A 26581-nucleotide genomic window follows, 5' to 3' on the forward strand; every position below is an offset into this window, starting at 1 on the left:
AGAGAAGACAATGTAAAAACGTCGGCGCTGGGGGATGGGAAAACACTTCCTAGGCTTCTCCCTCCTGGAGTCCTGATTTCAATGTTCTGGTACCACCTTGAACACGTTACCACTCTGGGCTTCCATTTTCTCATTTTAAGCAAGATTTTGGAGATTAAAAGATGCAAACGTTGTCAAAGTACATATAGATCAGGATGATTTAAATGAGACCATTTTTCGTGTTTCTCTTTTCACTGTTTTTCATTTTTAAAACCAGTTTTGGCTTAAATTTAAAAATCACATGTGTGGTTTCTGGTTTTAGTGTGTCAATATTTTTAAACAAATTGAAATAAAGACTACTACACCAAGAAAAGAGTTGGAATGAATATTTCAAGCTTAAATAGGTGATTAGAAGGTGAAGGGTGTTTGGAATTCTCTTTGTAAACTTTAATCTTTTAAACTTAAAAGCGATTTCATAAATTTAGGTGTGCACAAACTTCATTTTAACTGGGGACTCATTTTTCCTAACATTAAAAAAAATGCTATCCAAAAGGATTGGAGGAGCCCGATTCATCCAGTTTTTGAAGCTAGACTAAACACGTTAAAGTATACAGATAATCTAGCTTCAAAATAGTAGATGGGGATCAGTACATTCTGGTAGTTAATTCAGTTTGCCATTTACAGGCATCAGCTATCTAGTTCCATCTAATAAAAATGAACCACCTTGTATGGCCCATGTTAAAATTTATACATAAACATTCTTTAGCTCACTTTGGGTAGATTTCAAGAAGTATCAGTAATCAGAGATGGAAATTAAGGTATTTTAAAAAGTTTTGCATTAACCCTGAATGAGAACCAAAGCATGAGCAAGATTATGGTAAAAGACAACGTCTGTATAAAGTTATAATTTCCAATTTGCAAGCTTCTAAATCTACTGTTTTTTGTTTCTGTTAGCTCTTCCTCATGGTGACTGGTTTCTTCAAATAATGTATATTTTATTGGGAGTTTATCTTCAAAAAAGTTCTGTAAGAGCCCTTTATATCTTGGATTGAGAGACTACAGATTGGTTTTGCTGGTCCCTAGAACTTTCATTTGCTTTAAACCAGATTTAAGGTAAATTTTTAAACTTGTAATATAAATTTAGATCTAACCCCCAAGTATGATACGGGCCTCAAGTATCTGTAGATGCCCTTAAAATATATATATATATAACTCAGAGATAACAGTTTTCCTTACTGCTTTTACAAAGCAGTAGGCTGAGTTTTTTCTAGTCCTCTGTTACCATGTGGACCATCCTTTCCACACTCTGAACTTTATTTCGGTGATCTTGTCTTCATATGTGTTTAGGAATCAAATCCCCAGCACACATTCAGGTAGAGTACCCCTTGGATTTGCTTTCTGCATCTCTTTTTGCTTTCTTTTAAGTTCTGTGATGTACTTTTTCTTTTAAATAAAAACATGTTGTGTAGTATACAGCATTTTTGTGTTTGTAGCAAAAGGGGACCATCTGTGACAACTTAGACTATTATATTGCCTCCAGTTGATTCTCCAACAGAGAAGCTAGAGTAATTTTTTAGAAAAGAAAAATCTAATGTCTATAGCCTGCTTAAAACTGTAGAACAGCTTCCCGTTGCCCTTTGAATAAAATCCCAGTTCCTACATGAGCCTGCATGATCTGATCCCTGCCTACCTCTTACATGACCATTGTGCTGTCTTTCCCTTTATTCCACATTCCCTACACTCCAGCCAGGTTGGCTTTCTTTGGAGTTTTAGAACATGCCAGTCTCTCCTGGCATCCCCTACTGCCCTACCCAAGGTGTTCCCAACTCCTGTTCCATTTGGCTGTAATGATCTTTACCTTATCTGGCTGGCTCTTTCTGCTTCAGGTTTTGACCTGAATGTCCACTTAGACTTCAATGACTACCCTATTCTATCCAAATAGCACCCCAGTTTTTTACCTACATTTCTGTGTTCTTTATTACTTTCATTTAGCACTAATTACAACTCCTAAATTATTTGCATTTGTTTATTTTCTGTTTCCCTTTACTAGTTAATATCTCCACAAGATCAGCTGAGGCATCTTTTATTTACTCAGTGTATAACAGTGTTTGACACCTACTGAGCGCTCACATAAATATTGAAAGAAGAAACCTTTCAAACTTAAGTATTGAAACATTTCCACATCTTATATATTCTGAGATTCCTTTCCAGTATGAGTTTCTATGAACCCCATTTGTTACTTATTGCTAGTTGCAGCCATGGCCTCATGGTTTAGTAAATAAAAAACATTAAAAATAGGCTGAACAGGGACTTCCTTGGTGGCACAGTGGTTAAGAATGTGCCTGCCAATGCAGGGGACGTGGGTTTGATCCCTGATCTGGGAAGATCCCACATGCTGTGGAGCAACTAAGCCCGTGCGCCACAACTACTGAGTCTGCGTTCTAGAGCCTGTGAGCCACAACTGCTGAAGCCAATGCACCTAGAGCCCATGCTCCACCACCACAGTGAGAAGCCTGTGCACTACAATGAAGAGTAGCCACCACTCACAACAACTAGAGAAAGTCTGCATGCAGCAACCAAGACCCAACGCAGCCAAAAATAAACAAATAAAATATAAATAAATTTATTTTAAAAATAGGCTGGGGACTTCCCTGGTGGCGCAGTGGTTGAGAGTCCGCCTGCCGATGCAGGGGACACGGGTTTGTGCCCCAGTCCGGGAAGATCCCACATGCCATGTAGCGGCTGGGCCCGTGAGCCATGGCCGTTAAGCCTGCGCATCCGGAGCCTGTGCTCCCCAATGGGAGAGGCCACAACAGTGAGAGGCCCACATACCGCAAAAAAAAAAAAAAAAAAAAAATAGGCTGAAAAGAATCAAGATGCTATTTTATTTTTTATAAAGCCTTTAAAATAGCATTTCATCAGTAGCCCATAATTTTCAATATATGTCTTACACATCTATCAGATTTATCCATAAGTAATTAATAACATGATGCTATTGTAAATAGCAATTTTATTCAATTTTTAATATTTTGTGTCTACTATATAGAAATAAAATCAATTTTTGTTGATCAACCATGATAAACACACTTAATAGTTTTGTTTTTTTTAATTTTGTATTTATTTGTTTTTATTTTTGGCTGTGTTGTGTCTTCGTTTCTGCACGTGGGCTTTCTCTAGTTGTGGTGAGTGGGGGCTACTCTTCGTTGTGGTGTGCGGGCTTCTCATTGTCATGGGTTCTCTTGTTACGGAGCACGGGCTCTATGTGCATGGGCTTCAGTAGTTGTGCATGGGCTAGTTGCTCTGCAGCATGTGGAATCTTCCCGGACCAGGGCTCAAACCTGTGTCCCCTGCATTGGCAGGCAGATTCTTAACCACTGTGCCATCAGGGAAGCCCAACACACTTAACAGTTGTAGCAGCATTTTTTAAAGTAGATTTCATTGGATTTTCTACCTGGATGATCATGTTGTCTGCAAACGACAGTTTTACTTCTTTCTTTCTTCTAATCTGCATACCTTTTTTTCTTTTCTTGCCTTATTGCACTGGCTAGACCCACCAGTATAATGTTGAATAGAAAAATGAGATTGGGTATCCTTTCTTGTTTCTGATCTTAGGGGAAAAGCATAAAGTCTTTCACCATTAAGTGTGGTGCTAGCTTTAGGGGTTTTTTTTGGTAGATGTCCTTTATTAGGTTGATGTCCTTTCTATTCCTAGTTTTCTAAGAGTTTTTTATCAGAAATGGATAATGGATTTTCTTTCATGTGTTTTCTGGGTCTATTGACATGATAATATGATTTTTCTTTATTAGATTCTTAATATGGTGAATTGCATTGATCAGCTGGCCAATGTTACACCAATTTTGCATCCTGGGATAAACTTTACTTAGATGTAGTATAGTACATTATGCTTTTTGTATATTGGATTTGATTGGCTAAAATGTTGTTAAAATTTTTGCATATGTTCATGAGAGATATTGGTCTAAAGTTTAATTTTGTGTAATGTTTCCCTTGTTTGGGGGTCAGGGTAATACTGGTTTCACCAAATAAGAAATGTTTTCTTCTCTTTGATTTTCTGAAAGACTTGTGTAGCATTGGTATTAATTCTTCCTTATATACTTGGTAGAATTTACCAGTGAAGCCATCTGAATTTTTCTTTGTGGGAAACTTTTTAACTACAAATTGAATTTCTTTGATAGATAAAGGCCTACTTAGATTATTTATTCTTGAGTGATTTTGGTAGTTTTTCCTTCAAGATATTTCTTTGTTTCATCTAAGTTGTTGAATTTATTGGCATAAAATTGTTCATAATGTTCTTATTGTTCAGGAAAGGGTTAGCTCAGAGGGTTTGTGATGTTTAAACTCTGCACATTCCAAAGAAATAACTGGCCCTTGACTGGCTCCTGGGAGAAAACGTCTAAGCATCCTTCATGATAAGATTGTCTTTATATGCCTAGGGTCTTTGTGCTTGTCAGATAGTTTATGCTAACAATGTGATTTATGGTGAATGCCTATTTTTGTTTACCTGGATTTCTGGGCCATACTTTATCAGTTTGATCTCTGGAGGGGCTGGAGACTGGATAGCTAAAATCAGTGATGTTGGTGTTCCATGCCTGCATGACTTGACTCCCAATAAGAACCCTAGACAACAAGGTTTACATGAGCTTCCCTGGTGGCAATACTTCATATGTGTTGTCACACATCATTGATGGGAGAATTAAGACCTGTCCATACAACTACATTGGGAGAGGACAACTAGAAGTTTATATCTGATTTCTTCTGGGCTCGTCTCTGTGTGTTTTGCCTTTTCTGATTTTAATATGTATCTGTTCACTGTAATAAACTGCAATTGTAAGTATAACCGTTTTTCTGAGTTCTTTGAGTCTTTCTAGTGCTAATCATCAAAACTTAGGGTGGTATGGGGACCCCCAACACTTATTATCCTTTTAATATCTGTAGATTTTGCAGTGTTATCACTTCTCTAATTCCTGATATTGGTAATTTGTATCTTATCTCTTTTTATCTGATCACTCTCCTTAGAGGTTTAGCAATTCTGTTTTCTCAGACAATCAGCTTTTGGTGTTACTAAATTTCTCTATTGTTTATTAGCTTCCCATTTTGTTGAGTTCTGCTCTAATCTTTACAATTTTATTTCTTCTGCTTACTTCATTTTTCATTTGCTCTTCTTTTTCTAGTTTCTTAAGATAGAAATTGAGGTTGTTGATTTAAAACTTTTCTCTTTTCGAAATAGGTGTTTAGTGCAATAAATTTTCTCCTAAGTACTGCTTTGGCAGAATCCCATGAATTTTGATGTGCTGTGTTTTTTTCATTCAATTCTAATTTCTCTTTTGATTTTATCTTTGAGGCATTGATTAAAATTCTGTTGTTTAATTTTAAATATCAATATTTGGAGATTTCTAGAGTCCTCTCTTACTACTGATTCCTAGTTTAATTTCATTGTGATCAGGTAAGTAGTATATATAATTTGAGTCCTTTTATATTTATTGAGATATGTTTTATGCCCCACAATGTAGTCTCTCTTGGAAAATATTCTGTGTGAAAATGAAAGGAACATGAATTCTGTTGCTGTTGGATAGAGTGTTCTATTAGTGCCAATCAGGTCAATTTTGTTTGATTGTGGTTTTTAAGTCTCCCATATCATTACTGGCTTTCTGTCTACTTATTCTGTTTATTGAGAGATGAGAAATGAAATCTCCTACTATAACTGGGGATTTGTCATTTCTTCTTGCTGTTCTCTCAGTATTGTGTTAATGTCTTGAAGCCCTATTATTAGGTGCATGAACACTTAGGATTGTATGTCTTCTTGATTATTAGACCCACTTATAAAATATGTCCTCCTTTTGCCTGATAATATTTGTCTTAAATCTATTTAGTCTGATATTAATATGCCACTCTAGTTTCCTTTTGAATAATGTTAGGATGGTATATCTTTTTTTTTTCTTTTAACATACTTGTACCTTTCTTTTAGGCAGCATTGGTCTTGCTTTTCTAGCCAATATAGCAACTTCTGCCTTTTAATTAGTGTGTTTATACCATTTATATTTAATGTGATTATTATGTTTAGGTCTTAAACCTCTAAGCTAAACCTTAAACCTTAAACCAAAATATTCCAGTCTTTGATTTCTCTTTGTCTTTGTTGTTTGTTCCCCTTCCCCATCTTCTTTTTCATTAAAGTTTTTAAATGATTCTATTTCCTTTGGTAACTTATTAGCTATAACTCTGTTTTATTATTTCAGTGGTTGCTTTAGAATGATAGTATACAGCTTTAACTTATCACAGTTGACATTCACATAATATTATAACACTTCACATATAAGAAACTTACAAATATATATTCTACTTCTCTTCTGCCCTTTATGTTATTATTTTCATGCATTTAACTTATACATGTTATAAATCTCACAATATATTGTTATTATCTTCATTTAAACAATTATTTCTTTAAAAGATTTAAATAAAAAAGTCTTATATATTTACTCATATAGATACAGATTTTTGTGCTCTTCATTCCTGTGTGCAGATCCATATTTTCATCAGGTATAATTTTCCTCCTAAAAGGCTTAACATTTCTTCTAGTACTGTTAAGGTCTACTGTTGATGAATTCTTTCAGCTTTTATATATGTAAAAAAGTCTTTATTTTGCCTTTGGTTTTTTTGTTTTTGTTTTTTTGTACTTGAATATACAAGAAAGTTTTATTCATATCAGGCAAAATACTGGGAACAATCCCAATGTCTATTGCTTAATAACTGGATAAACAAATTGTGTTTTACTCATGTGATAGAATACTATTCAGTAATAAAAAGGAATAGACTACTATTATTTCTTCAAATATATTTTCTGTCCTCCCTGCTGTCTTCTTTTGGGGTTTCCATTACACATTTGTTAGCCACTTTAAGTTTTCCTGCAGTTCACTGATGCTCTTTTTATTTTTTAACATGGTTTTCTTTCCCTCTTTTTGCTTCATTTTGTATAGTTTCTATTGTTGTGTCTTCAAATTCACAAATATTTTATCCAATGTCTAACCTTCTACTAATCCCATCAAGTGTATTTTTTCAACACAGACATTGTAGTTTCTTTCTATAGATGTTCTGTTTGGATCTTTTTATATCTTTGGTATCTCTCCTTAACATTCTGAACATATGGAATACAGTAGTGATAAATAATGTCATTGTCTGATGATTTTAACATCTGTGTTAGTTCTGGGTCAGTTCTAATTGATTAATTATTTTCTTCAATATGATTCATATTTTCTGGCTTCTTTGCATGCCTCATAACCTTTGATTTGATTCAAGATGTGAATTTTATCACGTTGGGTGTTAGCTATTTTTGTTTTCCTATAAATATTTTTGAGCTTTGTTCTGAGATGCAGTTAAGTTACTTGGAGATAGTTTTATCTTTTTGAGAATTTTAACTTTTAAAATTTGTTAGATGTGACCAGAGAAATGTTTACTCAAGACTAATTATTTCCTACTACTGAGGCAAGAATCTGTTGAATACTCTACCAAACGCTCTGTAAATTATGAGGTTTTCCAGTCTGACTGGTGGCAATAGCCCCTATTCCTGGTCCTATGTGGGTGCTGTGTACTGTATTCTCTGGTGCTTTTGGATAGTTCTTTCCCTGGCCTCACACAGTTTCCTCACATGCATGTGCTGATCACTATTCTGCTGCATATTTGAGGGGACCCTCTGCTGATCTCCATCATTCCTTTCCTGTGCAGCTCTTTCCTTTCTGGTACTCTGTCTTGGAAATCCTGACCCCCTTGTTTTCCTGGTACTCTGAACTTCATCTCCTCAACCTATGGAGTCCAGCAGGCTTTGCCTGGATTCTCCCCTCTCCCCCACCCCATTTGGTGGCCTAGGAGCTCTCTCAAGGCATTAAATTGGGGAATCATAGGGCTTGTTTCATTTGTTTCCCATGTCTCAGGGATAACTATTCTCCTTTGCCTATGTCTTGAAAATCATTGTTTCATATATTCTATTTGCTTGTTTGTTTGTGGTTGTTTTAGGAGGAAACATAAATTCAATCCCTCTTACTCCATTTTGGTCAACAGTGCAAGTCCCAGCACTGTTTTAAGTGCTTTACATATATTAATTAAGCCTTTCAACACTGTGGAATACTTTCAACTGATATTCCCGTTGTGTAGATGAGGAAACTGAGGCACCAAGAGACTGTGAGTTGCCCAAACTTGCATAGCTTGTTAGTAATAGAGCTAAGACTCAAACTCAGACAGTATGACTCCAGAATCTATTATCTTACCTACCCGCCATTCTGATTTTGTAGTATTCCTCAGTTTATAAAGAACTGTGGCATACATCTCATTAAATTCTTATGTAACTGAGTTCTTAATTCCATGTTATTTGCATTTTCAAAACAGTATGCTTATTCATCCAGAAGAATCTTTAGTAAGTGAAATACCATGTGTCCTGACAAAGAGAAATGAGAAATATTTGTGAAGTGTAGCAGAAGCACTTTTTAGTCATTAACTCTCCCAATTTCACTCAACCTTGGAATTTTCTGACTTGGTTTCCCTTAGCTGGTCTTGATTTTTGCCAACTTCTCTTACTTCATTCTTTAGACTGTTACAGACTGCCTAAAAGTTTCCCTTTTTTTAACCTTTGTATTCATGGCATCAGGTACAAGGAAAGATGGTGGTTATTTGTAAGCAAGAGGCTTTTAAAAATGAAGTACTATAAGTAATTTAACAGTTTGCATTTTCCTTTGGGAAGCATTCAAAGTTCTTTCCATTAGCTTTTGAATTCTAATTTATTTCTTTGTGTTTGAACTGTTGTCTGTCTCCAAGTGTGTAACCATTAGGCAGCTAGGAGAGGTATGTGGGAAAGTATTTCTGTTTATGGCTACATTACAAGTCACATTACAAGTCACATTACAAGTCACTTGAGATGGTGACTCAATGAATGAATGGATGGATGCGTGAATCAGAATATGCTGGTGGCCAATTGGAGGAGCCAAAGGGAGACCGGAGGGCAATATGCTGCAGACAGCATATTCACTATGAAGTGAATATCTAGCACAGAGACAACTGAGTCCTGACCACATGATGTCCTGGCTTTGGGATGTCTATTCTATTTGCATTTGAATCCAGTTGTTTTTTGATTTCAGAATTCCTCACACTTAAAATAAGAAATCATACTGAGTTTCTCTTTCCTTTTCCATATACTGTCTTCACTGGAATATTTTAAATATATTTCTCAATGAAGAGGCAATGCCTTTTCATTACACTGCTATTTCAAGCATATTTAAGAAATGAAAATACATTAAAAGCATTAATTAGAACCTCTGGGCAAAATAGGTCTCCTGTTTAGTCTTCAGTTTAATTACTGTGTTATTCTGCCAGCTTTCTCCAGAAATAATTGACTGAATGAAGTAATTTCCTTGGATATTTACAAACACTATGACTTGTAAAGGTCTGTGAAGTCCCATTTGGCTGGAAGTGGGACTGAGGATGACCTGGCAGTGCACAACTGTTATTTTGGGCTTAGCATATTTTCATAGTCACCAACTCAGGAAGATAATAGGAAGTAAACAGAGGAAGGTAAAATGTTTGGCCTTTATACACAGTCCTAGTTTTGTAATTTTAGCTATAAGTTTACTTAAAAAATGAGAGAGTGAAGCATTGATTTAGTCTAAGACACAAGTGGTTGGATAGTGATTTCTGCGTGTGTGTGGTTGTTAGAATATCTTGTTAAATTATGAATAGTCTAGAAGAAATTTACAAAGCTTTGACTATCAATAGTCAAAGCTTAAACCTTGGCTTATCAGTCATAGTATAAATGAATCACCAAGGTCAGTCTTTTAATGTTATTGATTTACTAATCTGTAATAAAGTGTTTTGTTTTGTATTAAATAATAAGATCTGATTTTGAAGGCATAATGTCAAACTAGAGAGCAGACAAGAGGAAGATTAGACTGGAAAATTTTATCTGAGGCAGCCTACAGGAAATTCCAAAAGACAAGTATAAATGAAGCTTTTAAAGAATTGAAGTGGAATGCCAAATTGCAGTACTGTGGGTTCAAGTTTAAAGATGTCAGTCCCTACTCAAGGAAAAAAAAATGATACAGAAACTTCAGATGGTCTTCAGAAGGAATTTCAACTGTGGTAATATTTACAATGTGATGATTTCAAAGTGGCTATTCATGGTCTTAAAATATTGAGAAGTAGGGAGAGTAGAAGTAATACTATTGGGTAAGGTGTTTTAAAAAACAAAAGCAAAAACAGAATAATAGAGGTGATGAATGTCCTAAGAGGAATTCTAAAAAGTGAGCTGGTTGAAGCTAATGTTCTTATGGAGCATATAGAGGGAATGAATCTACTTTTAGTTCTTACTTGGATCTACATTTTACCTGCACAGAAGGATGAATACCTCTCTCTCAAAGGTGACCTGAGAGTAATCTAAAGTGAATTTTAGTCTGTCATATCATGAGTAATTTAAGTTCAGCTATCTCAATCATAACTTACAAATTTGGTGACAAACTATTGAGTCATTTTCATCTTATATGGTAACAGCAGGTTTTGTAGGACATGAAGATTATACAGTTTTGTGGGGCCTCCTTAAGAAATAAAGATTACAATATTATAAGTGCACACTTACTTTCAGAGACTTGGAAGCCTCAAGCAAGTGGAAGGCCCTCAAGCTTGAGCTGTAGTAGCCTCAGGTAGTCAATCTGCTTCTAGTAAACAAATTTCATTTAATTTATACAGGATAAAAAGATTCATGTAAGTGAAGTGTAACTAGAATATCAGTGTGGTGGAAAGAGGAGTGGATTTGGATTTAAGATTTGTTTTCTAGCTTAGGCTGATTCATACATTTCATTGTTTATTTACTGAGTGCAGCATTGTATTGGGCTGGCCAAAAAGTTTGTTCTGGTTTTTCTGAACGATGCTACCAAAAACCTGAATGAACTTTTTGGCTAACCCAATAAATGGCATTATGGAAGTGGCTGTGAATTCAAAGAACCTGTACTTAAGGAATAAAGCATTCCATGCTCAATTTGAATTTGGGAAAGAGTGTACACACCACCCCTTTTAGTGAGACACAACGGACTTTAGCATATTAATGGCTCTGAGAGGTGTTACTGTTAACAAACACATCATGTACATACACACAAGGTGAAGCTTCATTTGTTCCAGTTTTTAGCTCTTTTCTTTTTTAGTATGTGTAACACATAGTAACATCACCTGGAAGACATTTTGGGAAATACTGCTATGAGGAATTATCTCTTTCAGCCTCCTTAACTGTTACAGGTGTTCTTAGATTTTCCTCTTTGGCCAAGTGGGAACTGTCATTCTTGAAGGACTCCACATTCCCAGCAGTGTATTTTAGGCAGACTTGCACACTTGGACTCAGTCAGCAGCTCTTATTAAATGGTACCACCCATCGAGCAGAGATTGGCAATGGGGTGTGAATAGGTGCTTAACAGGGGTGGAGGGACTGGCCCGTCACAGCCCAGGCTTGTTCTTCATGATTCCCAAGAAGACTTGCCTTTAAGCATCCTTCAGCCTTCTTAAGTGAGCTCTCTGCTTTGATAGTTTTCCTTCCATGCTTGTTTGTAGAAGTCATTACACTTAAGTGGGGATATCACCCAAGCAACCTGTGCAGTGGTTCGGGGGCCCAAACAAGAGGGAGATTCTGCCCCCTCTTCGGAGCATTTCTGAATGTAGAGGCCTGAAAGGAAGTCTTTTTGCCAAGAATGGTTTGGAATTCAAACTTAATGCCAGAGCCACCACACCTTTTTTAGGGTAATTACCACTTAACCAAACATTTCTGAGTTCCTTATAAATTGGTCCCCTCAGTCACTTAATCATTTTAGTAGCTCTTCTCTGAACTTAGTACAAGTTTTCCACAATTTTGGTAACAAGGTGCTCTGTAGGGAATGCAGAGTCCAGGTGCAGCAACCTTGCCAGGGCACTTGGTGTGGTGGGAGTGAGCAAGAGAAAGATGACAACCAGCCAGTATCCCTTAGGCTCTTATAAGTGTATGGCAGCTTTCCACCAAATGGAGTTGAGCTCACAGTAAATGCATAGGTGAGTAGACAAGAAATTGCCCTTTCCTCGATTCAGGGGGAAGAAAAGCCAGTGGCCTGCCAGCAAGTAATGTGTGTGTGAAGTCGAAGGAGTCCTTCACCTGAAATAACATTATAGCCAGACTTTACCATAAGAAATCTTTCTAAAGCAGAGGCTGAGAAGTTCTTAAACGGAATATTTTGAGGAAGGGCAGTGGCCTAACCTGAAAGTTATCATTGTTTTATAGTTTTTCAGAATGTATACCGTATTTGTATAAATAAGATCATTAAAATAATGTTCACTATTTTTTCTCATTTTTTGATGGATCTGAAAGGAAATCTAATGAAATGTAGAAATCACTTGAAGTTGAGTGATTTCCTGAGGGTCAGGCAAATGAGTAAATGGGAGAGTCAGAATGATACCCCAAATATGCATGTCTTCAAGCCCTGTACTTTTCACTTAAGTCTAAACAAACAAGCCAACCAAACAAAAACACTCCTATCCCCATATCCTATTTCTAACACTGGTTCGGAGATAAAGACTTATTGGCAAGTCTTTTGGCCTTTTAATTTAGTTACTATATCTTTTGTGTCCATGCTTTTTAATCTTATGTCATTAGTTCACTTTTTTTTTTGATAACTCTCTTTTCTACCAAAAATGAAATTCCAAAGACATCAGCATCTGGCACTAAAGTAAAAGTAAGTTATTTCAAAGTTTGTTGGGGTTCTGGGAGAGACCCTAACAAGGATTGTTAAGGTTTAAGTACAAAAGTCAATAATAAATTCCTGAAAAATATAGGGTACTTATTTCCTGATATTTGGGACATTTAAACAATATTTAACAATCTGATTCTAGGGCTAATTAAACATACGAATAATGGGCCACCCTAAGAACTACATTAATGAGTGATTCATGCACGAAACTACATATCTTTGTGGCAGCTAATGTTTGAACCATATTTAAAATGCAGAAGTATTGCTATAAAACAAAACTAGGCAAGGAGAACCATACCAGAAGGAGTATAATATTTAAAGACAAATATGCATATTATTGTAGCATTTAAAAACTACTTTTTATAATCATGAGAGCATAAGATTTCAACTGAAATGTTATTATTTCCCACAACCTTGGAAGATTGCTTGCCATTAAGACTCTCAATTCACCATTGCTGACGTGAGGTCACATGCTATCAATATTGGAATTGGGTTTTTGTTCCAAGCTCCTTGCTCTACTGTAGATTTCTTTTTTTTTAAATAAATTTATTTATTTATTAATTTATTAATTTTTTGGTTGCGTTGGGTCTTCGTTGCTGTGCGCGAGCTTTCTCTAGCTATGGCAAGCGGGGGCTTGTGGAGCGTGGGCTCTAGGCGCACGGGCTTCAGTAGTTGCAGCACGCGGGCTCAGTAGTTTTGGCTCACGGGCTCTAGAGCACAGGCTCAGTAGTTGTGGCACATGGACTTAGTTGCTCTGAGGCATATGGGATCTTCCCGGACCAGGGCTCAAACCCGTGTCTCCTGCATTGGCAGGTGGATTCTTAACCACTGCACCGCCAGGGAAGTCTCTACTGTGGATTTCTCCCTGATCAGTGCAGGATGACTGTTTCATTAAGAAACCTATAATTGGGGCCTCCCTGGTGGCGCAGTGGTTAAGAGTCCGCCTGCCGATGCAGGGGATACGGGTTCGTGCCCCGGTCTGGGAGGATCCCATATGCCGCGGAGCGGCTGGGCCCGTGAGCCATGGCCGCTGGGCCTGCGCATCCGGAGCCTGTGCTCCGCAACGGGAGAGGCCACAACAGTGAGAGGCCCGCATACCGCAAAAAGAAAAAAAAAAAAAAAAAAAAAACCTATAATTAAGTGAGGAATTGGAGGGAATAGCATACTAATATTGCACCCCAAATTATTCTTCCCTTCTCTGGTCAGCCCTATCCATCTCTGGAGGCTAAGTTCTAGAGATCTTTGAACACAGCTGGATTCTCAGGTAGTTTGGTCTTTGGAGCCTGATATACCTAAAATAATTTTGAATAGTTAAATCTGACCACGTGTGAAATGGCAGTTGCCTTTTAATTTTAATGGAATATTTTAGAGCATTTTTATGGAAAAGCTCTTAAAGTTCTGTTTTTCACTACCTTAATGAAAGGGGAAAATGTGTTGCTGTTGCTGTTACTTTTTATAATAAATTTAAAGCAGTTCCTGCAAATCTTAACAACTGGAATCAAATATTTAGTGCTTTTGGCAAAGCATCTTTATAAAATTTCCAGAGCAAAATAAAATATTCTGCATTTAAACTTCTTTGAATAAAACAGGCTGAATTTCTAAGAGGACTTACTATCATGTATCAATATTTCCAAGTTAATTGAGTATGTGGAATCATCAAACCACATTACCGCTATTTCATCTAAAAAGATTTATGCTCAAAATTTTAAACCAGAATAGAAAGCTAGATTCACAAGTAGGAATATTATAAAAACACACTTTTTTTTTTACACTGTATTTCTTTCATATGTTCAAATCAGGATTTTTCTGATACCTGCTTTTAAAATACACTGCACTGTAAAAGACAACGTAGACACTCTAAATCTGGGATTTCACAAAGACTGGTTCTTTTGAGCTAGAGGCTATGATTTGCTGGTAATGTTTAATGAAAGGCTCTCCAGAAAGAAAAGAAAAAAGCCAGCAACCACCTTGATTTCTTGATTCCCATAGTGTAAATATGAAATGTGGAGTTAAGAAGAGATGCATACAGTCACCTCTTATCAGTTGATGCCAGCCTGCTCCAGCAGACCACTGAAGAGGAATTCTTTTATACTTACTAAATGTACATTTTGGAAGCCATCAGTTATAAAGGTCTAAGTTTAAAGGGAAAATTTGATTTAACTGGGTAAGATGGACTAGTACCATTTCTTTGGGGATATACCACCTGGGAAAGTTTTGACAGAATTTAGTCACCTTATCAAATGGAGAATTTTGAGCAAATGCCTAGTTATAAACTTTAAGTAGCTATTGAATAAGTGGCTTGGCAAAATGAATGGAAATAGAAAAAGTCAAAGTGGTCATGTTTTATTTATATTACTTGTTTTTCACAAAGAATCTGAATGAGCTTTGATCTGGATCCCTTGAAACAATCATTTGTATGATAGAATGCTAAAATGTTTCTGGGAAAGATGTCTTTCAGGAAAATATTTTATTAAAATAATTGTAGCTAACATTTATTTTGGCATTCTCTGTTCTAAGAGGTTCTCATGTTTATCTTTTTACATCTTCACAACAACCTTCTTATTATCCCTCCCATTTTGCAGGTAAGGAAACTGAGGAACAAAGAGTTTAAGTAACTTTTCCAAGTTGCCACACCTAGTAATTGGGATTAATCCAGGAAGTCTGACTCAAGAGTTCATGCTCTTAATGCACTCTTTTGCTTCAAAAGCAAGAGTATTGTTTTTGTATAGTTTTTTTTTAAGATTATGGCAGTTAGCCAATCACTTTGAATATTAAAAAATGTTTCTTTTTGGTCACTGAATTTACATAAGATTCAATATGTGGATAAGAGATATAGTGAAGCTCTCATTGATATTCAGAAGGGTAGACAGTTTGGAAACCATTTTAAGGTTAAGACATTTCTAGGCCAGATAATCTTTGGATTACATTAATAAAATGGAGATTAAATAGTAATGTGGCTAAGGTGTACCCTTGCCTTTAGTTAATGGAAATCATATATCAAGAAATGATAAATTTGTACTCTTTATAGCCCTGCCTAGGCCCGAAAGAATTTGAGGTGATGCTTATGTATACACACACATATATATTGAATAGGTACGTATGTACACACATTTGCCAATGTATTTTACTTTAAAGGAAATGAGGAAATCCAAGTTAAGGGAAAGTAAGAGCAGAAAAAATAAAATGGAGCCAGGAATGAGGGTAGTTTACCAAAACCATGTTTCAAGGTTTCATATACTTTGTAGAGCTACATAACGATTTTGGCTCTGAACCATTTTAGGGCCAAAGCAGAAGGGAGAAATAATATGCAGTGTCCATGTTATGCTAATTTTAAAATAAATACTTTTACTTATGCATTTATAATTACATACTGATACTGACTTTTCTATCAACATCAAGAATTAATCAGAATCTGAATCTCCTCTATCTCCCAGAGCAGACAAATCCTTTACCATACTTTCTCTTTAACAATGCACTGCATCATCAATTTACATTTGAAGATTTTTTGGAATCCTTTTGGATTGATCTGGGTGTATTTGCATCCTCTTCTATCATTGTGTTTGTGATTGCTGATGAATCACTTCTTGGCAATTGAATTAACTTTAGAGTCAATTGTCAATTTCTACTTGAACTTAACTGCAGGCTTCATCTTTCATTTGCTCACGTTTTTTCTTATATTAGCCTCTTTCTTAAATTCTGTTTTTAGTTATAGTACATTATTTTGTATTTTTTCAGAAAGATTATTGGTGTTCAACTCTTAGACTTTTCATATTATTATTAGCCCTGGCTTTCAAATGATAGTTTACTTTGTATGTAAATTCTAATTGTCCCTTATTAAAGTATTGTACTGTTATCTTCTAGGTATTTGTTGCAGATGAGAGGTCCGATGCTGTTTTAATTTTCATTTCTATTTAGTTATACTCTTTGTCTCTTTCATAGTTTATTACTTATTGTTGGAGTACATATAGTTTAATAAAATGTGTCTAGATGTTATTCTTTCCCTGCTGTCAGTGGGTTCTTTCACTATGAAAGGACTTTCTTTATCTAGGGGAAATTTTGTCGTTGGTGTTCTTTAGTGTTTTTATTATTTATTTGATTTTGTTCCTTCTACTTTTTAAATTTCTCTTTCTTGAACTCCTACTAAATGCATGGCAGAACTTTTAGATATATTCCACATATCTCATCTTTTCTCTCATCCTTTTAATCTCTTTGTCTTTTTCAACTGAATTCTGATAGAATCTTTTGGTTTACCCTTCTGGCTCACTGATTTAATCTTGAGTCTCATTCATTCTACAATTCAGCATATATTTCATTAATCATGATAATTTCTGGAAACTTCTTTTTCCATGGCATTCTGTTTTGGTTGATGTAATTTTTTTTTGTTAACACCTTTTTAAAAATTTATTTATTTACGCTTTCTCTGATTTTTAGGAGGTGAAACAGATGATTATGTTTAGCTTGCCTTCTTAAACCAGAAGTCTTATCTTCTTTATATTGGTTTAAGTAAAGATTTAGAGTGTTTTAACAGTGGTCCTCAAACTTGCAGAACGTTTTTAAAGAAAAGCCAAAATTTTTGCAGGCTCCTAGTATCTACTGACTTAGCCTGAGAAACACTGTTGTATATAAAATCTTCATTGGATTTCTTCTTCTCTTCTTCTGTTTCTGCTTCTGCTTCTTTTTTAAACTAAGGCATTTGTAAATAGAGCAGTGTTTATCTTACAGTTCTTTCCTTTGACTCAGCACACCTCTCCAGAGTTTTTAGTGGTCTGTGTAACTATCATCATATTCTTTGGTGAGACACCTGTCTCATATCAGACATCTATTATTGTGATTTGTTTGGTTGCTGTTTAAAAATAAATTTAGTGAAGTTCCATGTGTGCTTTATTTGTCTGGTTACACTCTTGTCTGATATCAAGGTAGTTCCTTTGTTGGAACTTTATCAATATGCACCCAGGATGAGTCACACTTACAGGGACTGCCAACAATAGAATTCTGTATGCTGAGTTTTCCCACATCTAAAAAGTCCCAGTGATTTGACATTGACATAAATATTACAGATATTTTGGCTTGCACCAAATTAATTTGTGATCACTAAAAATTGGAGATTAAAGACATGGTCTCTGCTTATATTTTTAATTTGTTAAATAAAGCTTTGCTTCTTAACATTATTTAAATTTCATTTTAGAACTAACTCATAATGGAAATTCTTCTTAATTTCAGTTTTTTAATTATCTCAAAACTTTTCAAATAATAGAGAAGAAGAATTTTGAGGGAAAGAAGATAGAGAATTGAAAAAAAACTGTCCTACTTCCCCCAGTTTTTCACGTGAAATTCAATCTAAAACTTTTAGTTCCATCTCAGGTTATAGTTAAACAAAAGCGTATCAACAGTTGGCTCCCTAAATATCACCAACACAATCTGTGGGTAAGATAGAGCTGAATTTATTGCTAAGGTAAGGTAATAAGTACCACCTCACAAAGCTTTGGCAGTATATGGGAGGGGAAAGGGGGAACAGTAAGATCAGAATTTGTTGAGGATTGGAAGTCTGGTTTAAATCTGCTCTCTTTTTTTTTTTTTTCTTTTTGCGGTATGCGGGCCTCTCACTGTTGTGGCCTCTCCCGTTGTGGAGCACAGGCTCCGGATGCGCAGGCCCAGCGGCCATGGCTCACGGGCCCAGCCGCTCCGCGGCATATGGGATCCTCCCAGACCGGGGCACGAACCCGTATCCCCTGCATCGGCAGGCGGACTCTCAACCACTGCGCCACCAGGGAGGCCCTAAATCTGCTCTCTTAATGTGGGGACTAGATTAGGATTGGGTAAGAAGTCCAGGATTGGTAGAAAGTGCAAGGGGAAGGTTTTGAACCAAGGGATTCCAAAGAATTTGAGCATTTGTCTGTTGATGTTTTCTGTTGAAGAGTTGATGGGTCTTTGGGGAAATTCCTGTATTGAACAATCAAACAGTAGGACAGTCCTGGAAGAGTTAAATAAATAAATAAATAAATAAATATTTAAAATGCTAATGAAGACAGTGGAATAGCAAAATCACATGAATCTAGGCAGTAAGTTATTATTTCCTTCCTCAGTGCCCAGGCTGCGTGTGTGGGTAGTTGGTTTTACTTCTCAAGATTCTCAAGAGTTATCCAGGTTATGTACTCTTCTATTTGCTCTGCAGTCAAATCTCCTAATTTTCCAACTACTCCTCTCTAAAAAGTGGTAGAATAAAATTTTGCCTGGAAGCAGGAATACTGATGGTCTGACTGGCACATTCTGAAGTCTTTGAATCATGGTGTGATTATCTGAAGCTCAAATCTAGGAGGCCCTAAGACCTGAAGGCCAAGTTCTCCACTCCCAAGCGTGGGCAGGAACAAAGCATATGGACTAGCTGGCTCAAGCACTGTGACTTCAATGAGTATCAAGGGAGCCTTAGCCATGGAGAACAAGGGCCTAGAGGTGATGACATTGAAGCAATTTGTTTCCAGAGTGACTTGTGAGATTGTGAGGACAGGGTTAGAAACAAAGAATCTTCAAAGGTAGCTTTCAATTATCTTTTGAAACTGGGCATTTTAGAGGCCTCAAACTGAGCCTTAAAACAGCTGTCATACTGTCTCAATGCAAGGAAGATGAATAAGCCTTTCTTGTGCCATCCATTCTTCTTCCTCCAAATACATATCACTTTCCTGCCTCCATATGAAAGATCCAAATTTTTATTTTTTAAAATTTGCACAAAGGCTGCTGTTAATATACCATTTTCTATTGTATATTTAAAGTACTTCAAAATGGACATGATACCCAAAGTCCCAGAGCACACATCACATTGTTCTGTGCCTGTGTATTGAATTGGAAAAAAATTTTAACCAAAAAAAAAAAGAAAAAGAGAGAGGATGAGTAAGAGGCAAAATAAACACTTCAAAATCTTATTTCCATGATGCTCAAAGGATCTCTCTTGCTCTCAGAAACTTCAGAGCAAGATAGGGGCCTTTCTTTTTTTGTAGCTTGAAGCAACTTTCCTGTCAACCATCCATCTAACCTCTGTCACTAGAAAGCTATGCGCTGGCAAACTGGCCTCAACAATTCAAGGTTGGAGAACCACAGCCAATGCCTGAGGGTGGGACAGAACCCAGGCGCCAAGCAGTATCCTTGGGCTGCTAATTTGCTGGACACACAGAGCCCTGTTCTGTAACCTCCCCCTAGGTTGTGGGTGAGTGGAACCCATTAACATTTAAAAATATTTGCAGAAATCAGAGGGGTGGAAAAGGTATTTCTGGAGAGCGAGTACTCAGTGCACTTTCATGTGTGCCAAAGTTTGCTGCCATGGCTTCGGCTTTGATAGAGAACATCTGGGCAACTGCTGCTGCAGCATATAGATGGGGGCGGAGGGCAGGGAACAAAGGGGGCTTGTGAGAGAATGCTCAAGTGGGGGAAATGGTCTCGGAGAAGGAGGTCTTACTTAATGCCTATCCCATGCTTCGCTGGGGGAAGGGATTGAGGACAGGAATGGAAGGTTTTGCCTTCACGTTGCCTCATTAATGAATGCTGAAGACAGAAGCAGCACAGCACCAGCTAGTGGGGCTGCAGAGACCTTTGTTTCCACTGCTAGACAGACATGTGCCTAAGTTCAAAGATGCAGCCAACAGCAGTTACCACTGGTAGCAATCTAATGCTACTCCTCTCTTGAAGCCACTTGTTTGGGGCGGGGTGCCGGGGAATGGGGGAAGCAGGCAGGGAACCGGAGATGGATTGGAGAGGAGGGAGGATTGGTAGAACACTTTCAGTCAAGACAGATTTGTCATTGTTTCCCCCATTGCCAGCCCCATCCATATGGAAACAAGATAAAGTGAGTTGCATATCGTGAATGGGTATATTTCAAACACAAAAATGCTTTTATTAACTAAAGGTTAAGGTCAGACTGTTGAAAATCTGTCATTTATGAGTAGAATTTTGTATTGAATTCTGGTTTATGCATGCTGCACCTTACCCAGCATGCACATATATGTAAGAAAAATCCATGTTTAGGCGTTTATTAAATCACAAAAAGCTTGACTTGCTGATATATGATAGGAACCACTATAGTTCTTTATAAGAATGAATAAACTACTACCCCCTTTACCAATCAGATACTGGTTATAGATATAAGCTGGTCTAGGTATTCCAATAAATGTGATGTATATACTTCATTTTCAAAGTCCTCCCTCCCCTCTTCCCTTTGCTCCCCAGGTCACTGGCACCTTCTGACTCAGCTCTGAAGAACTAGTCCCATGTTTTTAGTATTACTAAGAGCTCTCTTCCCAGTGGATTCATCTCAGTGTCCAGACATTAGCATTTCAAAGTGCTACAGGTTTTGTGATGGTAGGGGAGTTTCTGCAATATCAAACTCCATTCATTTAACAGATATTTATCAAGTGTCTATTGTGTAACAGGCTCTCAGGTTATGCTATTCAACAAGATAGTCCCTTCATTCTAAAGCTGAGAGCCCCAAATGATGATATATCAAATAGCGTATTCTGGTTTGCTTGAAAATAGGGCAAACTTTGCTTCATTTAATTCCGTTTATTGTTCTGATGAGTTTTATTCTATATTGGCTCTTACTACTTCATATTGTTCACAGTATTTTAAAACTTATATAAGATTGCCTGCTCTGTTGTTCAAAAAATGCTAATAAAATAAGGCTACTCCATGACTTTTAATTTTAGGTGATCTTGTATCCACAGTTGATCTATTTACATCTGTCTCCATTATCCATCTAGCTATATCTATCTTTAGCCTAAAAATAGGCCAAGTAGTTTCAAAAGTTTGGCTTTGGCAAAAAGTAATTTTAAAACTACTGTTATTCCTAAGTTTGTTTAAAATTTGAGTTTACTTCAATTGCTTGTTAAGAATTATATGTTGCTGCTCATGTTTTCACATTTCTAATTGTTTTTTTAAATATCTTAACTTTTTTTTTTAACTTTTAATCGTTTCTAAGACTTTCACCTTAGAAAATCTTCCTTCCCCTCCCTTTCCAAAGCAATAAACCAGGTCCATCTGAATGGAAGATTTATGGCCAGTTACACCAAGAAAAACAGTTTTTAAAATTAAAATCAGTAGAGGTTACTTCAGATCCTAGCAAGTATTCTCTCTTGATAATAAATTATCAGCACCCTTATCTCAGAAATAATAGGCATCTGGTGCTATGTGGAAACAGAATCTACAACTCAAACTACAAAACAATAATCTTGACCAATTTTTAGTCTGATGAAAGCTATGGTTCCCTTTTACAGAAAAAAAAATGTATATTAACACCAAATTTTGCCTCCATCCTTTCACAACTATGTATCTGTTAGTAAGAAACTGTACTCCAGGTAACTAACTCCATTTCCTTTTGAGGTTAACTTACATTTTTATGCAATTACTGCCTCTTGGACAAAAAATATTTCATATTTATCTGAGTATCAGTGTTTTGGGTGTATTAGATATTCAAATATTAAGTGGAACTTACATTCTTAAACTTAGGACATTATAAGGATTGAGAAAATGGGATATTAGTCTTAGTCATGTTAGTGATCTAAAAGTTGACATCAAAATCGTGAACATACTCTCAAATTTATCCAGCTCGTGTTGATTGAGAGCTAACCAATATGTAGAAAGTTTGTGTCTCTCATCTCCAAATTGTTGGGTCCCTTTTATATTATGTGGAGGCTGAAATGCCAGAAATGATTCATTAGCTTCCAAAGAAAATCTAGAAGTCATCATTAAGTCCAAGAGTAATTCTTTGAATTCACTGTCCTGAGCAAATAATTAAGTCTGAACTAAAGCCTTAGGAGAGTCTACTCTTATTTTATTTTCTTCACCAAGCTATATACAGTGAATCCTTTGAAACTGATCCTTCATTTAAGAGTAGTCCTAATGGTATAGGTCCATGTCATAATTTTTTCCTTAATATGTATCCAATCACCAATGGCATCTTATATTCGATGTCTATTTCATTTTTTCATCAACTAGAAAATTGATTTATGTGACCGTGTCTTGGCTTGCAAGACAGTGAAATCACAAAAATATCCAGTGGTCAGTCTTACAAATGCAATGGATGATTCAAATTACCCACAATTAAATAGTTTTCAAAGAAGTCTTCTGAGTTTGATATCAGGGACCCACTGCCAATGAAGCATCTCAGGAGTTAAATCCACCTCATGCCATTGTTAACTAGTCCCAAGATGTCCGCTAAGATAAACCATCTGCATACAGCGAAAGAATTTGGAGTTGCCCATCTGGGCATGAGGGGAAGATTGACTCAGCTGCTACATATGATCTCAAAGCTGTCTGTTGTCCATGACTGATTTTATTACCTTATTTGAGTCTGTTTCTGGATGAGCTCAACTGTCTTGTCCAGCACTTTGCATAGTGGCCCTGCTCTGCCGTTTCAGCCAGTCCCAGCCTTGCCACATATACAGTGAGGCTTTATCAATGGTAGTAAACAGTGTTTCTAAGTATCCTTCACGCAAGGAGATGTAACTTGTTTACTGAGCTGCGTAGGCATTTCTTTTATACAACTCTAGAAGTAGCCTCTACTGTTGTCTGAGATTCTCAGCTCTTAACATCCGTTTGGCCTTGAGCCCATCCTTATTCTAACTGCAGTATCAACCAAGCCCTAGCAAGACTCAAAGTGTCACAACCCCCTTAACCATCACACACAGCCCAGCACTGATGCAACTCAATTGTCTCTAGCATGTTTATTCCCTTTATAATGTAAATATTGCAGTGATTCTATCAATGTAAGCTTAAGTGTCAGCTGATAATTTTGCCATATAAATATGTACTTAAAACCATGAACTGGGGCCTCCCTGGTGGCGCAGTGGTTGAGAGTCCGCCTGCCGATGCAGGGGATACGGGTTCGTGCCCCGGTCTGGGAGGATCCCATATGCCGCGGAGCGGCTGGGCCCGTGAGCCATGGCCGCTGGGCCTGCGCATCCGGAGCCTGTGCTCCGCAACGGGAGAGGCCACAACAGTGAGAGGCCCGCATACAGCAAAAAAAAAAAAAAAAAAAAAAAAACCATGAACTGTCATTAGTAACATAAACTTTCCTGAAACATTCAGAAATTCAGCAGCAGATGAGATATCAGAACTTGCCATATCTATGGTTCTTTAGTTAGCACTGTTCAAATCATCTTGAATTGGTCATTATTGCCCAAAGAGAGCAATTTTTTGTGTGTGAAATATTATTTCAACTCAAAAATCTAATCTTAATGAGAAACCACATTGAAAAAAATGGGGTTGAAAACACACTGAGCAGAAATCTCAATGATGCAAAGAAATAAAAATCCAATGGAAGTTACTGAAGTCATATACTTCATAGCAGAAGGCAAGCAGACTCTCAGTATAAGCAAAAAATACTTGGCTCTTACAGAAAATTTGTGTGTATCAGTGCAAGTCTCATTTAAGTGAAAGGTCATTTTTAAAAGAGTAACCTGTATTAAATGCATATAAAACTGGCATTTATAAGAGTAATATTTATTTTTTCATTTTTCTTTTTAAGTGAGTGTAGGACTAGCAGTGTGTAAAGATCCTTATTCAGGGATCTTGTTCATTTGACTATTCCTAAGAGAACTGATAAGAGCAAAGGTCTGACACAGTCACTGCAATAAAATCTTTGGTGGAACCACTCGAGCTAGTATTCCAATGTTTATAATCTGATTTTGGGGGGCTCCTTTTACCACAGAAGAAATTAAAGGCTTCAATTCCTCTCCTTCCTGTAGCATGCCTCATGGGGGGAATATGTTGTCCCTAGTGATGTTTAAATAGTTCTCCAGCTGATGGGTTTCTAAAGGTGTTTCTCAACCTTTTTATAACCTCTGCCCCTCTTTGATAAGAAAAATTTCATGTTTCTCTGGAAATTATATTATGGCCCGCCTGAAAAAGGGGAAAGACCAAGATGAGTGAGGCGTGGAGGAGGGATGATTGCTTCATTTGTTTTCTGGTTTCTGATTTTTTGTTTTCTGGTTTCACCAGCCAAGAAGTTTATATCAAGCTTTTGTTTCTTTTTCTGTAGCTTTTGAAAAATCTTATTGATTTACATGTTTTTAGATATTAAAAATTATAATACTGAACATGTTTTATTCAAACTATGTATCTTCCACTCTTTGATTCTATTATCCCCTCTAGATATGGAAGACAAGAGCAACTTGCTCTGACAAATGGAAATAACACTGTTTTTCTCAAATGTTAAAAACAAACTAAATTTTTGGAGCACAGGATATGTTTTTAGCCTCTTTGGGTATAAAAATATGTATTTGGCTTATGTAAACCTCAAAATTAAATCTAGTTTTTAAACTATGGAACAAATGGTTTGGGGACACGATGGGCAACAACTGACTTTAGTGGACAATGAAAACACTACTGTATAATTTTCCATTTATCCAGCCAAGTGAAGGAATTCTTAAGGGGTATCTTGAAACTATTAGTGATCATAAGCAAGTAATACCCTGAAGACCACAGTGCTTTCGACTTTTTTGTCTTCTTTAGTTGGTACACTTTTCTACTGCCTGATGATACTACATCTAGATATCCTTTACCCTTATAGTTCTTCAAATTATCTCTAATTATTAGTGGAATCTACTTTTCATTCTAGTTGTGCATTTGTTTTATATTGTTACTAATAAACAAGCATTTCACTTAGAAAATCAGAAGATTTAAATGAGGTTTCTGATTTGCCATGCCCTCTCACTTGAAATGGTAAGACACTAATCCTGTTTAGTCCACATAACCTTTTGGTTACATCTCTTCCCCTGGAGTAGCCATTTTTTTAAATCTCTTGCTGTGTGCCAGGCACTGTGTTAAGCATTCACAATCAGGTGCCCACCTGACCCCATAGCAACCCATGGAGACAGTCAGCATTATGTCCACTTTCCAAATGAAGAGACTGAGGTTCAAAGAGATTAAGCAGGTGTTGCAAGGTCAGTCAGCTAGTAAGTGGTGGAACTAGAATTCAAACCCAGATCTGTCTGACTCTAAGGCCTATGGTCTGCAATGTGACCCCATATAGCTTTTAGAAGTAATACTTGACCCTTCTTACAGCATTTTGTGGGACCCTCACTAAACTCCTTCTGGAGCCAATCAGTTTACTTGATAAATCTTGTCTGGATTTTTGATAAAGAAAGTCCACCCACTTGGACAATACCACCTCATACAACCTTGGTATATGGAGGTCACATGTTGATGCTCCCTTTCTTCTGATTTCCTCATCACCCTGATCCAGAGATTATTTCTAAGTAAGTCCTGGTTGTTTTAGTTTGCTTAGGCCAAACTATATGGATGTCTTCTTTTATCCTATAGAGTCATTTTTTTTCCTTGTTGAACTTCTCCTGTAAGTGAAATAGGAATAAGTTTTTCCTAAACTTAAAAATTCAGGAAGTCTTGAATGGACATTAAAATATTGCTGTCTGTTGTGAGTTAGCAAAGTCCACCCAAGAGTACATTTTGACAAACCAAAATGTGTGGGAATTTTCCACGGCACCTCTGTCACAAGATATGAGGAGGATGACCATGTCTCTGGGAGCACTTTTCCATGTCTGCAAATTGAAAGTGTTAGCTGACAAAAATTTAAGAACCCAAGAGGGTCTTTATGGCAATGAAAGCTCTATATGTTAAAATACACCATCTGGAATTTCTTCGGTGAGGGAAACCAGATTTGAGGATCAACTTCATTTCTCTTAGGTATCTTATTTCCTTAGCAACAATACTGTTTCACCTGGTAGAATTTGGTCCTAGAACTTTCTGATGATGACAATAACTAATGTTGCTATTCTCTAGAGCTGAGATGTAAAATCAAGTGTGGCAATTTGAACCATTTCTTCCCCTGACAGTGCTGACAAAAAGTT

At 36.7% G+C, this 26581-nt stretch overlaps 1 long non-coding RNA gene across 4 annotated transcripts in view; it reads left to right on the forward strand.

Annotated features, from left to right (window-relative positions):
- The window catches only part of LOC132484581 (uncharacterized), a 49217-nt gene that overhangs the window by 848 nt on the left and 21788 nt on the right, over positions 1-26581 (forward strand). Inside the window, exon 2 of one of the 4 annotated variants that reach the window (XR_009531232.1) lies at positions 934-1092. The exons of the other annotated variants lie outside the window; for them this stretch is intronic. This is a non-coding gene — a long non-coding RNA (uncharacterized LOC132484581). The remainder of the gene's footprint in view (positions 1-933; positions 1093-26581) is intronic. 4 annotated transcript variants of the gene reach the window in all.

The sequence above is a fragment of the Mesoplodon densirostris genome, chromosome 2, assembly GCF_025265405.1.
Source record: "Mesoplodon densirostris isolate mMesDen1 chromosome 2, mMesDen1 primary haplotype, whole genome shotgun sequence".
NCBI lineage: Eukaryota > Metazoa > Chordata > Mammalia > Artiodactyla > Ziphiidae > Mesoplodon > Mesoplodon densirostris.